The 14,749-nt window shown below is 32.0% G+C and overlaps 1 long non-coding RNA gene across 1 annotated transcript; it reads left to right on the top strand.

The window, feature by feature from the left end:
* Positions 1-268: 268 nt before the first annotated feature.
* LOC145737630 (uncharacterized) lies at positions 269-7,783 on the top strand. Its single transcript, XR_014180446.1, has 3 exons — positions 269-1,843; positions 1,989-2,195; positions 7,687-7,783. It is a non-coding gene; the product is annotated as an uncharacterized LOC145737630 (long non-coding RNA).
* Positions 7,784-14,749: the final 6,966 nt, after the last annotated feature.

The raw sequence follows: 14,749 nt of genomic DNA, 5'->3' as shown, positions 1-14,749 counted from the left end.
TGTTTGTATCAAGAAGAGCTAAATCATTGGTTATATTGTTGAAAGCATCATTAAAATTAAGAAATACCGGCTTAAAAATCTTTGCAGCCAGAAACATTATTATGGTTTGGACATCTTCAATTGCTTTATCTACAACAGTTACATAATATCGTAATTTCGCACTATTTTCAGTGTCATAATGACCTTTATTACCGCACTAGTGCGTTAATAATTGGTGAACAATTTGTTTGTACATCTGGAGTTCTGTCTCCACTATCTTGCTTCTTGTTAATATTAATATTAAAAGTCACTTATAGTTAGATTTTTTTTAATTAAAAAACATGACATACAATTACATGAAAACTCAATTATTATTAGGATAAATATTAATGGTAAACTCTTTGCAATTGGATAAATTAATGCCAGATGTTGACATGCCTAATAAGTTGCTGGAAATATTTTAATTTTTTTATATTTTTTTTTTATTTTTATTTTTTTTTTCAATTAATCATTAAAATAATGATCGTTGTAGATAAAATGTTGTACGTAACACGTAGGATATGTTATTAACGCACTTTGTGATTACACGACTTGGCCTGCGGCCTCGTCGTGCAAATTTTCACATGCGTGCGTTAATAACATTCATATCCTACTTGTTACGTAAATAACTATTACCAATTTCTAAAAATGTATTCACTTCATACAATATGGGCTTTAAGAAGACCAAATATAGGTAATTTTGGGAATCCTGTAACATGCTATTTAAAGTCCTAGCCGTGTAAGATTTTTCTTTGTCTACAACTAATGCAAAGTAGGCTTTTAACTCTGTATACTCCTCTAAAATGATTCTAATGACATTATATCTGCACAGCCAAGTGTTCAAGTTCTCCTTAATTTTAAAAATTTGTGATATACATATCGCTCAAACTTCAAAATATTTTAACTGAAATTTCTTCGAAAGAAATCGGTTTCTTACAATTTGCCAGCAATTTAGTTACTTAACACCAGATATCATTGATGCTAGACAAGTATTTAATTACTTACATTTTTCCAGCAACAAATTTTTGTAATGCTTATTTTTGTAAACTGTATTTCCTAAAACTAAACTATAATTCCAATATATTAAAATTTACTGAAAAGTGAAAATCATTGCAGTTTACAGTGTTCTTTTATGATTAACACAATATAACAATATGATCATTAGGTGCTTCAGTAAACTGCATTGCTGAACCTCAAGCTAATATGTCATGAGTATATGTAGCCTTATCTAAAAGCATGTTGTAATAGTAGTAATATTTTTGAATAAAGTGTAGTTTGTGGTGAGTTTAAATATGAGTTCTAGAAACCACTTATATGAGACATCTACCGATCAAGTACTATGATTGTAAAGAAAACATCTTTGTGCTGCTGCAATGTTCTTTTAAAACAATAAATTCAATACTTATTGAATCTAAATTTTTAGATATTTCGTTTAGTCGAACTTGAACGTGAACCCCTTCCTACAAAAACTATACTTTAATGAAGAGAGAGAATCAAATAGTAATACAAAACCACGGACACCGCCTGTAATCCCTTGGGTATTAAGTACATATTGTGCGCCCGAGCATCCACTGTGACGTCACCCGACGTATCGCATTGAGGAAAGAAGTTCCGCTGATAGGCCATCTTGGATCTGTTGTGATGTCAAATGCCAACTTGTCACTTGGCTTTTGTTTTTGTTTGGTTGTGTCAAAAAAAAAAACATGCAGCTAAAATAATTGTATTTTTATTACAATAGTCTAATAATTGGTGAAGATTATTCACTAAATTCAAGTAAATGTATATTTTTCGATAGTCATAATGCACACAACGCCTGCTAGCCCAGGTAAGATTACAATGGCAATTAGGAAATTTCATACCTAACCTAAATAATCTCTGCTGATGCATCACTTGAATACATTACTTAAAATTTGTCTAGTCTGACAATTTTTTAAGGGTGGTTCAACTAACAAATTGGGCCTATTTCACAGATCTGTATCCTGTATATGCTGAATACTTCACTACTTTTCCATGTGGATGAGAAAATATAACTTTTATGAAGAAATTGACCTAAGCGAAGAACAAATTACCCACTAAGAAGATTGCAACATATCAATCAAGTTGAAGAGTGAAATGGTGTGCAATGGGATCAACTAAGTACTTACATTAGAACAGTGAATAAAAAAGCAAGGTTTAAGGTCAGTACATTGATTCTACTTAAATTAACATTCAAATGAAAACCAATGCAGTTTTCATAATTGTTTTATGTTTAATAATTATCATTGTACACTTTAGTAAACGACATTGCTCAACATTAAGTTAATATGTATTATACAATGTCTTTGTAAAGTAAGTACTGCATAAATTTGATGAAATGGAAGGGACTTAAGCCTAGTTTATAAAACAAAATTTAATTTTAGTAATAGTATTAATATTAGGACTAAGAATAGAATCAATGCTTATGACCCAAAGAGTTTGTAAAAAAAATAATTAATTTTTAGTGTTAGTAATAACTGAATTCACTTAAAAACTAAAATTTTTTATGGCTAATACTAAAATTATATCTTTTTGCCCTTTTTGGAACTGCAGTTTGGTTAACCTGGCATTGACAGATAAATATTATCACAAAAGTGATAGTTTTTAGGTACAGGGTGATTGATTGAATTTTGACCACCCCCTTAACTTTCTTAATTTTGATTTTAGCAAAAAACGTTAAATACAAAACTAGTAGATATTTAGGTCTACTTTATTTTTAGATAAACAGTTATTATACAGGGTGTCCCAAATTTGAGTAATAAACCAAACTTATGTTTTTTTAAATACGATGACCAACTTTTTATACGATATTTGAATTCTACATCAAATTCTAGGCCTAATTGATGTAAAATGTCTGTATTGATATTCAAATGTTTTCGCAGCAGAGTCCTTGATTGATTGAAATTTAACCACCCCCTTAACTTCCGTATTTTTGATTTTAGTAAAAAAACTAGTTGTAGCAACAGTTATAGATATTTGGGTCTACTTTTACTCTTATATAAATAGTTATTATACAGGCTGCCCCAAATTTGAGTAACTAAATTAAACTTTAATCACATAGTCGAGGAAACATTGTTAAAGTAACAGATGCTGCGGAAGCAGTTGAGTATCGATACAGACATTTTACATCAATTCCTAAAATTTGACGTAGAATGCAAATATCGGATAAAAAGTTGGTCATTGTGTTTAAAAAAACATAAGTTTGGTTCGTTACTAAAATTTGGTACACCCTGTATAATAACTGTTTATCTAAGAATAAAGTAGACCTAAATATCTTCTAGTTTTGTATTTAACGTTTTTTGCTAAAATCAAAATTAAAGAAGTTAAGGGGGTGGTCAAAATTCAACCAATCAACGATGCTGCTGCGGAAACAGTTGAATATCGATACAGACATTTTACATCAATTAGGCCTAGAATTTGATGTAGAATTCAAATATTGGATAAAAAGTTGGTCATCGTATTTAAAAAAAACATAAGTTTGGTTTATTACTCAAATTTGGGACACCCTGTATAATAACTGTTTATCTAAAAATAAAGTAGACCTAAATATCTACTGGTTTTGTATTTAACGTTTTTTGCTAAAATCAAAATTAAGAAAGTTAAGGGGGTGGTCAAAATTCAATCAATCACCCTGTACATTATTTTATTAACTTTTTTGTTTTTGTTTTGGGTTCCAGCTTAAAGAAAAAGGATTGCAGCTACAAGCTACAACTTTTTATTTAATATTTACTATTTATGTACTGGCACTTGTCAGTCTATATGTTATGTAATAACCTACATATACTTATCATTTATAATCACCTTCAATTTTTACAGTGAATACTAATACTTGAACTAAATTTCTCAACTGGTACACCCACTCAATAAAAAGGGCTGTACTTTTTCGAAAAACACTTGGAACCTTGTTTTTATAGGATGTTTTGGATTCTACAAACAATTCTTAACATATTTCATGCAACATAGTCCATACTGATATTCAATTGTTTTTAAACAAATGTCAAATACACTTTTCAAAATTATAAGTCCCAAAACTTTTACGTAAAAAAATTGAAAAAAATTAAAATCAGCTATTCAAAATGAACTCTATGGACTGTTACAATAACCAAGACGGTTTATTATCTTTTTACATTTTTTTTTAAATGTCATACATAATTTTTGAAGATGTTAATCTGACTTTTGGAAAATTATTGGTTTCAAATTATCAATATTTACAGGACAATTGTGGTACAAGTTGCATAGAACAATACTTAGAATTGGTTGTTTCTAGAATCCAAATTATAGAATAATAAAGAAGTGTTGCCATTTGAAAGATTAAAAATATTTTAAATACCCAGTTTTTGGGCCCTGTATAATTTCAATTCATACAACACAAGCAGCGGTTAATAAAATTAGAAACATAGGGGTCCGAGAATTTTTGTGAAAAGGTAGTCTTTTTAATTTTATTGAACTTAGTTATGCATGTTACAAAAGCACTGTATGTAGTGTTATCTAAATGCATGTTTGAAGGAACAGTAATAATCTAATTCATATAAGTGTCAATTCTTCAGATCAAATGATGGCTACGAAGTTACTTACATGATACAACATTTGCTTATCTAGTACAATAATTGTAAAGCAAACATACAGGGTGTACAAACTCAATGCATTGGCATTGCTATCAGAAAGTATAGTTGATAGAGATTTAGTTAAATGGAGGCAAAGTTGCGCATTTTATTGATAAATAATTTGGTAAAAAAAATTCAAAAAAGTTTTATTACATCCGGAGATATCCGACAAAAACCGGAAAACTCAAATTTCTGGTTTATTTTTTTACCACTTTAATCAATGGCACCTTCCGGGGGCGCTTTTTTATGCTCTTCAAGAAAATAGTTTTAGGTTTTAGCTCCGACATTTCTTTTTTTAAATACCAACATCAACTTCAAATTTTCAAATACGGACCTCAACTTTTTATTTCATTTTTCAGTAGCCACAGACCTTCTGAAACTAATAATGTGTCACACTTCAAAAAAATATACCTAGTGTACCTACTCGTATTATGTATTTGGTATTTTAAGATTTTTAAAAAAATTAAGCAATTGAAATTGATATGTTGTCATAACGAGTAGATAATTTAGTTTTATATAATTTAATAATTAGGTTCATTGCTCCTTCGAAAAAGAGAGAGAGTTTCTTATGGTACTTTTCATTTACAAAAAAATATGTTTTTGGTTAGTTATTTATTTTTCGGATACTCACATGTTTGAATTCGAGGTTGAGTTTTGATGAAACAACTTAATCATATCAAACTAAATTATTTACTAATTATGATAACATGAATTTCAAATGCATATTTGAAAAAAAAAACAAATACCTACCTAAGTACACTAGGTATAATTTTTTGACAAGTGTGGCACATCATTATTTTTGGTAGGTTGGTAGCTACTAAAAAAACGAAATCAAAAGTCCCAGTCCGTATTTTAAAATATTAAGTTGATGAAGGTATCTATAAGACGAAACGTTGTATCTAAATACAAACATTATTTTCTTAAATAGCATAAATTGATGCCTCCAGAAGGTGCAATTGATTGAAGAAAATGAATTTCCAAAATAATCAATAATAAAGTGGTAAAAAAATAAAATAGAAATTTGATTAATTGTTTTTGTTGGATATCTCCGGATGTAATGAAATTTTTTAAAATTATTTTTTACCAGATTATTTAGCATTAAAATGCGCAACTTTGCCTCCATTTAACTAAAGCTCGATCAACTATACTTTCTGAGATAGCAATGCTAATGCATCTAATTTGTAACACCCTGTATTTGTGCAGCTGCAATGTTTTTTTTAACAATCCAATACTTAATGAAATTCAATTTTTTGATATTTTGATTATTTGAGCTTACCATTTTCTATAAATATGGTATGTCTCAGATGGGAAGTAGTGCGTACATTCTGTGAAAATAGATTTCTAGTTTCTACTATTCAATGTAAAAAATAATATAAAAAGTTTTAAGTGCATATTGTGCATTATTTCAATTTGAGGAAACAAATTTAGCTGATTAAGCCATGTTTAATCTGTTGTTATGTCAACTAAAGTTCGAATTTGTCACTTTGCTTTTGGTTTTATTTTGTTATGTCAAACAGATTCCCATGCAGTTAAAATAGTTATATTTTTAATTTTAATACAATACTTCAATAATAGTTGAAAATTATACACTAAAATCAAGTAAATGTATATTTTTTGAAGGACATAGAGCCTGCTGGTCTAAGTAAGATTACAATGCCAATTTCAAACTTCCTAGGTATTTAACCCTGCTGATGCATCATTAATACACATTTTTCTCGTCTGGTATTTTTTAAGTATACTTCAAGTAGCAAATTAGGCCTATCTTACAGATCTGTATCTCGTATATGCTGAATACTTCACTACTTTATCATGTGGGTGAGAAAGCATAACTTTTATAAAGAAATTGACTTAAACTCAAATTAGACTCAAATTACCCACTAAGAAGTACTACATTAGAACAGTGCATAAAAGAGCAAGTTTTAATGTCAGTTAACTATTTTTACTGAAATTGACATTAAAATGAAAAGCATTGCAGTTTTCATTATTGTTTTACGTTAACACAAAAATCTCAACAATAATCATCATTATTTACTTTGGTAAATTGCATTATTGAACGTCAAATCAATATGTATTATATTTAGTGTCATCTAAAAGCATGTTTAAAGTAATAGTAATAATGAGGTAGTTTGCAGTGAGTACAAATGATGAACTCAAGACACCGCTTGTATGAGACATCTTCTATCTTATCTTATGAGTACTATAATTATAAAGCAAACACCTTTGTGTAGTTGCAGTGTTTTTAAAACCAAGTAAATTCTTCTGAATTTTTAGATAATTTGATTATTCAAGCTATTCCCTTTCTATAAATAATATATCAGATAGACAGGAATTAACAATAAAGGTGATTTGATTATTTTTATTAGAGTAAACTATTTGGGTAGCTACAAAAAGTATCTTGTAAAGCTGTGACAGTCCAAATTTTCTTTGTTTTCTAATGTAACACCCTGTATATTATTGAATTTTTGAATTTACTCATTGATTGATTAATCAGGAAGACTTGTTACATCTAGCGCGCACCGTTTTGTGATCTTTGTTTTTCATAAGCTATGTGATAATGTCAGTTTTAATTTAAGCTGGGCAATTTTTTTTGTTTTGACTATGCATTGTTTTGACTTGTTTTGACTATGCAGGGTGGTGCATAAATTCGTGGCAGATAAAATATTGGTATTTTTAAATAGAACCATATTTTTTAATACATTTTAAATTCTACATTTAATTCTAAAACTTACAAATTCGATGCATTAGCATTGCCATCTCAGAAACTATTGTTGATAGAGCTTTAATTAAATGGAGGCAACGTTGCGCATTTTATTACTAAATAATTTGGTAAAAAAAATTTAAAATTTTTTATTACATCCGAAGTAAATTCCAAAATAATCATTAATAAAGTGGTAAAAAACAAATAGAAATTTGACTTTTTCGGTTTTTGTCGGAAATCTCCGGATGTAATGAACAGTTTTTGATTTTTTTTTAGGTATTCAGCTGAAATCAATTAAAACACGTTGACGTTTTTTATGTTCTTGTCGTAATATTATTTTCTTTGTTTCAGATATTCTCCCGGTGAAGCGAGATGCTTAAAAAGTCGTACAGGGGAACGCTGAAATTCTTATTTATTTTTCTAATATACTAAAGGTTGGGGCGCGGGGTTTTGGGTAGTTTTATTTTCTATTTCGATTTGCTGTTATGTCACATGCAGCTTTTTCCTATTCGCAATATCTGGCCGCATAATTTTTATTTAATGCCCGACTATATGGTGATGTATTTGAAAAATTGTCATTTCTTTAAATATCAACCTACGCATGGCGAACTGAGTAACTGTGCAGAAGTTGACATTGGAATTGAACCAGACCAGCAATCAGTCATTAATATATGTCATCAATAATTAAAACAAACCAAATCAGAATACATTCATGTTTAAAACATGTTTAGAAAACAAGTTACATGATAAACTTTTTGTTAATACATCAACAACCTGATTATTTGTGTCTACATACATGACCTTAAGTACATTATCAGTGATCAAGTCTTTAATATACAGGGTCCGGCAACCAAACTTGCTGATTTGAAAGGTGAATAAAACAAAAAAGAAAACAGATATCGTTTTAACTATTTTTTATCAAATTTATACAAAATGGGAAATTAAATATTATTTGGTTTTGAAAATAATATCGGGCAAATGACGCCCGTCATTGTCAATACACTGAGTTAATCGATTTACAAAGTTCTGATATACTTTTTCTAACATAGCGACGGGTATGCCAGCTATTGTTCGACGAATATTTTCCTTTAATTGGGGTATGGTCCTTGGACGATCAGTGTAGACAATGCTTTTCAGATAGCCCCATAAAAAGAAGTCACAGGGGGTTAAATCAGGCGAGCGTACTGGCCACGTCAGATCGCCTCTTAAGGAGATCAGACGGCCTGGGAAGTTTTCTCGTAAAACACGCATTGCATTCCGCGCTGTGTGTGCTGTAGCTCCATCTTGCTGAAACCATATTCTAATGTCAATTTCTCCCAGAGTAGGCAGAAAAAAGTTCTCTATCATATTGACATATCGCTCAGAATTCACAGTAACCGCACGCTCGTTCTCCTCAAAGAAATAAGGACCAATGATCCTTTCTCGCGACAAGGCGCACCACACAGAAACACGTTCACTATGAAGAGGTTTCTCGTGAAGTTCTCTCGGATTCTTATTATTCCAATAGCGCATATTTTGTTTATTCACGCACCCAGACAAATGAAAATGTGCCTCATCACTGAAGAACACAAGTGCATCGGAAGGTAAGTTTTCATTCAACGCTTCACAAGCATTTCGTCGAGCAAGAAAATCTCGTACGAAAAGTTTTTGCACTACAGCCAATTTGTATGAATGAAAATGGAGGTCATCATGCAGAATTCGCCTTACCGAACGATCCGAAAGTCGAAGAGCAGCTGCATGCTTATTTGCCGAGCGCCGAGGAGATCGTAAAACTGACTGTCTTACTGCCTCGATGTTCTGTGGTGTTCTTACCGGCCTTGGTAACCCTATTCTTTTTTTCTGAACATTGCCAGTTCTCCTGAAGGTGCTGACCCACGAAATAATCGATTCTCGTCCAGGAACGACACCTCGGGGGGGAATATTGAAGTGTGCCCGAAATGCACGCTGCGCGGCGATGATCGAGTGACCGTTGGAGAAGTAGGCCTCTACGACAAACGCACGTTGCTCCTTCGGCCAATGCATTTTCGCTACTGAAGCTAATATCAAAAAAACTTCCCAACCGACACCTGCTTGTAAGCCTATCCCCACCCATGTCTTACACCCACTCCCTCCATGGCGCCCTGTTCAAATCAGCAAGTTTGGTTGCCGGACCCTGTAGTTAAACTTTACATCTACATGTTTTAGCCTTTTATGTTCAAACCTGGTTGTCAGTCGCATGCAAGATTGGTTGTCCTCAAAAATAGTGAAAACCGTCTTTTGGAAACTCAAATCCTCCAATAAACTTACCAACCATACTCCTTCTTTTGCAACTTCACACAATGCTACAAACTCTGCCTCAGTAGATGACAACGCCACAGTTGACTGTTTTCTTGTTGTCCAAGATACTACACAACCAAAAATCTTGAATAGATATCCAGTTGTGGATTTTCTTCCTTCTAGATCACCTGCCCAATCTGCATCTGCATAGCCAACTAGCAGATTATTATCATCATTTGGATAAAATAACTTATATTCTACCGTTCCTTGGAGATATCTCAAGATTCTTTTCAGTTTTTGCCAAAGTAGTTGTGAAGGTTTTGATTGAAATCTACTACACAAGTTTACTGCAAAACAAATATCTGGCCTAGTCGCCAACATCAAATAGGTAGTTTAGTATCGGGGCATTAGAAAATTCGCACAAAGTATTAGGTGCGTACTTAAGAATTCAAACCGAAAATTTAAATGACACATGGAGTACATGGGTTCCCTATTGGTGTTTTTCATATAACACAACGGTCCACACTGAAACAAAATACACACCTTTCGAACTAATTTTTGGCAGAGAGTGTAAAATTCCTAATAATTTGACTAATATTGTAGAGCCTATTTATAATTTTGAAAGTTACCCTCTTGAGCTAAAATATCGATTACAAAGAGCTCACGAGGACGCCAAAAACAACTTAATACATTCGAAATTAAAGCGAAAAGAGATATATGATAAACGAGTCAACCCTATCGAGTATAAGCCAGGGGATATGATTTTACTTAAAAACGAGGACGGTAATAAATTAATGACGCCTTGCTTTCTGGGTCCGTACATCGTTGTTAAGGAAGACACTCCAAATGTAGTGGTCTTGAAAGATAATAAGGAACATGTAGTTCACAAAAATAGAACTAAGTTATATATTCAATAGGACGTTATAATATTATGAGTAAGTTAGATAAGGGGCCTCTTTTCTCTCTAACTATCTTTTTCTATATATAAAGTTTTTTTTTTATATATACTTATTTTAGTTTATACTTTCAAAGTTTAATAAAAATTGTAGTTAAATTGGATTATTAGGTGTATATTTAAGTATTTTTAAAACATTATATCACATGAAAGGGATCTTTGAAAGAATTTACATTTAAAGGAAATGCAAATTCTTTCAATTAACCGGGGGAGATGCAGTATGTGGCAGACACCCTGTATATTGTGGTTATTAGTTATTAGTGTTACATAGCGATAATTGTAAACTCGCTGAGGCAGCAGTAAGCGCGGGCCAGGTGAATGTATGGTAAAACATGACTAGGACAGAATAAACTAGGTTATCGAAGTAAAGAGTTGTCTTACTATTCGGGAATCCTGACTAGAGGAGGCGGACTAAATATAAAAGGATTACAGTATGCCATTGTCTAAACTGCTTGAAAAGGTACTTAGTAACAGAATCAGCAAATTTATTGAAACTCACAAGCTTTTCTCTGAATGTCAGTTTGGATTTCGAAATGAATAATCTACGACTATGGCTATCAATAAACTTGTGGAATTAGTTAATACCAGTTTCGACGCTGGGGACTGCTTTGTGATCTAACGAAAGCCTTTGGCTACGTATTATCTAATATTCTTGCTTTACAGTTAAAACATTACAAATTCTCTTCAGGGAGCGTAAATTTGATACGTCCTTATTTGACTGACCGGTCACAGCTCGTGAGCTTTGATTAGCAACAATTGATTAGGTTAAAGCGCACTCCGTGTCACATGATCATTCTGTTGCAAAATGGAATTATATTATGTTGACTAGGGTAATTTGACCTAAAGAAGCATTGCTGAGATATTGTGTTGAAGGCACTCGTTGTAAAAACATAATTTCTGAAACAGCACTGTAATCAGAAAACAAGTTGAATTAAAATTGTTAAAAATAGATTATGACACCCATTAGACAAATAAAAGTGACGGTGGAAACCAAAAACCAATACGTCGGATCTAAAAAATATAATTTTGCTATGTTGTAGAGGAAGAAGCAACATTTCATTGAACTTCGAATTGCTCAACTATGTCTAAATTTCGGTCTTCTCAAATAACCGAAATAACCATGGTGAGGCCCGAAGAACGAAAGATGACGCAATAACTTATATAATTTTATTATCCTAACAATTTCAGCTACGTGACTAAAAAGAATGAAAAAAAAAAAGAAAAAGAATATCCTGTCATAAAACGAGCTAAATCGTAAACTACACTTTCTTTAAATAAAGGTAACAGCTAAACTCAGGTATCAGTTTTGTTAGCTAGCTTTATGCGTTCAGTTTGCGTGTTGTTTCAAAAGTTTGATAATCGCTTTTTGTTTTAGTTATTGTTTTTGTAGTGTTCATTGTGGTGTTCATTTGCGATAAGATACATATATTTAATTTTCTCTTTTTGCATTAATTCTTTACTCTTCAACTGCAGAAATTGTGGTTTTTACTGGCAAGCTTATGCGAAGCTAGTGTATTTGTATCATGTTCTCTCTTAGGTCACAAACAAAAATTCAAAACTTCCGGTTATACCTATCTGTATCCATTTCTGAGATATTTACCATTTTATGTAAAATAAAAATAAAATATACACTTGCAGTACCTAACCTAACTAACTACCTAAGCTAACCTAAATTTTAACCCACTACCGAACTATTAGCATTAGTATTAAAAGTAAACAAATAAAAAAATACTATTTCGTACTAATTATATTATAAATAATTTTTAAACATCTTCCATTTAAATTTAATCATAAATAAAATCCATTGGAAAACAACGAAGAATTATACATTTTAAAATTTTGACGCTCTCTAGCTTGGAAACCGTAGCACTAACCAATCAACTTTTATACGTCAATAGAAAGCTTATTTCGTTGGCTATTCATTGACATACAAAAGTTTATACAAAGTGTTGCAAATAACCTAGTTATTGACAATTGTAAGAAAAGATGCACCAAAAAAGACATAAAAAATGAGTCAACTTTGACGCCCTCTAGCGGCCAAACCGTTCAACCTATTAACCCAATAGCTGTTGTGCCACATCTGGTGACATCTGTACTCAACTCTATGAGCTAGAATGTTCAAATGGCCTCCCAAAATCAAGGAACAGCACCATTGATATCGCATCATTCAGTAAACAGCGACATGATTGGTGAGGTTTTGTTTATCAAAAAAAAATCTTTCGTTACTAGATTGTTAACTCTTTAAAAAGTCGGCAACATCGCGGAGGTTCACCCGCAATGAGTTTAAGTTTTTAAGTTTCTAAGTGCAGTCTGCGAGAGAATGGGAAGACTCGCACAACAGTTGATTTCTTTCTGGTTTAAAACCGTTATTAAATTTTAAGATTATTAGTTGTGGAATTGACTTTTCCACCAGTTTAATTAATACAGTCCACTTGAAAAAGGAAAATGGTCTTTAGAGGCGAATAGCGGATGGTCTTTAGAGGCTAAGAAGACGAAACGCCTTTGGAAGATTACAGTCTTTGATTAGAAGGTCGTCAAGCCGCGGCGATAACCTTGAAGGGTGGAATTTAAAACCTGGAGACCTGGATTTCCAGCAGCGGCTGGTATATTGAAATGTGACGACGATCACCATTGGTTACAGTAAGCAGACCAAAAAGGAAAATCTACCAGATAGAACAGTAAGTCTTGAATTTGGCTCAATTTGATAACACTTACTTACATTAACTTAAATCGACGAAGCCTTATAAAAATAAATACATTTTAATTATAAAATCAAGACAAAATGACGGACGTTAGATACCATTTTAATCGTTTGCAATTTAAAATAAAGCTAGTTTTAAACCACCTTTAACTCGTTTCAAAGAATGTGTTGAGTTGTTTGATCCCTTCCAAGTTGATAATAGTGCTTTTATGCAATTAGATAGCCGTTTAGCACGCACTCAATAATAATATATAATAAAATATATATACCAGGTGTCCAAGAGCACCCTGGACATAGGAGATTAACATGGGAAAACGGTTTTGATTTTTTTGCGCATGTACGGTTCATTTGATGGAAAAACGTTTTAGATAAAAGTTGTAGTGCACATTTTCGGCTATCAACTTGTAATTTTTTCAATACCGTAGATTTGACCATTAAGACGAAAAACTGGTCTAAAATTCGGAAATTTTAAATCTCCCGCCAAGCGGTCGTTAAGGAAAGTTTATATCCGGTCGTGTTACCAACCTTTCAAAATCATAACAAATCGTTGTTAGTCATTCTGTAATCAAAACATTCAAAACAAGTTTATTTAGTAATAATTTTGAGTTACTACCCACATAATGCGAAGAAAATACAATCAAATCGTGATAAAAACACTTTATCAGTAGCCACAGCCCAAAAATCTGGTAAGTTGCATTCATAACCTCATTCAATGTCTCTACTAAACTTATTTACTTTGTAGCAAAATTCTTAAAGAAAACACTGGTTTTGCTTGCAAATATTTAATGAGGATGACCGAATCACCTATCTCAAGCCTCTTCATAACACTACCAAACAATTTAAAGTGATGAAAACAGTGGACAATGAAGATCTTTGAAGATAAGTTTCCTACTGTACAGGGACAACAACAAAGGGGCCAAATACTTCCTTCAAAAGTGATGTGATTTAGTTTCAATGTGCTTAACTTCATGGACTATCATCAGCGAGGGTCTTCACCAGTGTTGCAACTAAAACTTAAAATGATTCAGTGTTGATATCTGACTTCAAATCTCAAAATTTGATGTGCATGTGAAATGTGAATAATCTTAAACTGGCTATAAAACCTCTGAGAAACCCCTTCTAAGAAGAGAATATGGACTTACACAGTCAAATTATCAGTCAGGTGACAAAACTTTTTGTATATGGGTAGGTATTGTCGAAAAACCAACTTTTCAATTGAGCTATCTACATGAGCTGTTCTATTCTAGGTTTAGGTATTAACATTATAATTGTGTTCTTTTTTCCACACATTCAATTTTTCCAAATAAATCTTTGTACACTGAACGTTTGTATTAATTATTTATTCACAGTTCAAGGTACAGTATACATTTTCTTGTGTGAAAAGCTTAGGTACAATAGGTGGCAAAGAAAACTGGTCTTACCACATAAACAGTGATTGTTCCACAGATTGAGTGTGCGTGGGTGAACCTGTCACCATACAAGCTATGCTAAAAACAACTTTG

This window comes from Ips typographus, linkage group LG14 (assembly GCF_016097725.1).
Source record: "Ips typographus isolate SLU linkage group LG14, UJ_Ityp_2.0, whole genome shotgun sequence".
Classification (NCBI taxonomy): domain Eukaryota; kingdom Metazoa; phylum Arthropoda; class Insecta; order Coleoptera; family Curculionidae; genus Ips; species Ips typographus.
This window is presented reverse-complemented; position numbering and strand designations above follow the sequence as displayed.